This window comes from Oratosquilla oratoria, chromosome 3, assembly GCF_046742065.1.
Source record: "Oratosquilla oratoria isolate Oo_2021 chromosome 3, ASM4674206v1, whole genome shotgun sequence".
NCBI classification, from domain to species: domain Eukaryota; kingdom Metazoa; phylum Arthropoda; class Malacostraca; order Stomatopoda; family Squillidae; genus Oratosquilla; species Oratosquilla oratoria.
In genome coordinates this window covers 89,661,190-89,662,801 of record NC_134779.1, presented here as the reverse complement: position 1 = coordinate 89,662,801, position 1,612 = coordinate 89,661,190, and positions in this window count along the sequence as shown.

Sequence of the window (1,612 nt, the reverse complement as noted above, 5' to 3'; positions counted from 1 at the left end):
TTCAGATACCCCTGGTGGTGGTTTGTTCCATTGGGGCTTCAAACTGGCTGATACTCTCGTATCCCGACTGGGCACTCTTGATTATAGACGGGCGTAAGCTCAGGCCAGTATAATTGTTGTTGATGCTGTAGAGTCACTTTCACATTCAGATTGGGTAGATAATGGCAATATCACTTTAGATAGATTTCGTCTTATTTTAGAATTTCTGCTTTACATTCTTTTTTTGGTCCCTTCTGAGAGAAGAGCTGCATCTTCTCTCATGTATAAGACTGATGAGAGACTATTGTCTTTTGCGACAAAGCTTTCCTGTAAACTAGGGGAAGCGCCTGCTAGTTCCTTGTGTATTAGCAATGCTCTTCAACATGCCCATGGCCCTCGTTCTTCTCAGCCCTCTCAGTCTACAGTTCCTACTCATAGTTCCCCCCAATCTACAGTTACCCCCCCTCCCCTGTTATGTACCTTTTGCAACAGGTCTGGTCATTCGAGCGAATTTTGTTACCGCCGTAGGCGCCAGGTTCGCAGGAGTGTACCTACTGTTTCTTCTAATCTGTCGCATGACCTTTCTAGAGTAGAACCTCAAGGTAGACTCAGTTATTGCCATATCCATGGTCATTGTAAACACTCGACTGATCAATGTTTCAAGGTTTTGAAACTTAGGGATGAAACTTCTCACCAGCCTCGTCAATCCCATTTTCACCAGCGCGTGTTTCACAACCCAACGAGTTGACCAGCAATGTTCGGTCTCAAATAATTCCCTTTGTGGCTGTTGAGTCTTCTCAACTACTTACTTTTCAATTTCTTACTAGGGATACGCCTCTTTCTGTCACTGTAGATACTGGTGCAGAATGTAGTCTCTTAAGTAGAAAGGCTTATTTTGCTCTACGGGAATTGTATAATCTCCCTTTTGTAATAATTTGCATTCTGTGCAAGGTTCTCCCTTGCTTGTTCTCGGATCTGTTTGTCTTCCCTTACAGTTTCCCTCGCATACTACAGTCTTCAATGTCACTTTTGCTGTTGTCTCTGGCATTGCCCTTAAGTGTGATTGTCTCTTGGGTATTGATACTCTTACAGCTCATGGCATAGATATTTCTCCTAGTCGCCGTGTAGTGACTTTCTGCAATTTTGATATACAGTATCTGCATCGGATAGGCCAGTTTCTGTTTGTGATTCTACTGTGCTTGATCGGTCCGCACATGTGCCTGTACCAACTTCTACGCGCTCTAACCCTGTTTCTCATTGTGCTGCTGTTGTTATAGGAGAGCATCTTATTGAACCTTCAAGTTCTGTTCGAGTTCCGGTGCGCGTCTCAGGTGCCCCGATAGGGTCTGACGTTCTCTCTTTGCCTGACTCTATTCGTATTCGTCGGCTTGCCCTAGAAGGAACTCTCTCCACTGTTCGCGAGGATCATGTCACCACGGCGATGGTAACCAATGTCACGGGTGCTCCTATTCCTCTCTCTCCTGGCAGTCACTTAGGCTCCTTTGAGGTGGTACACGTTGCTCCTTTCCAGGACTCGCCTATTATAGCAGCTTCTGTACTACAGTCTCTTCCTACACGTGACCCTGCTCACTTAGCTTCTGAGTTTGCCACATTTGTAGGCGAGATTGATTTT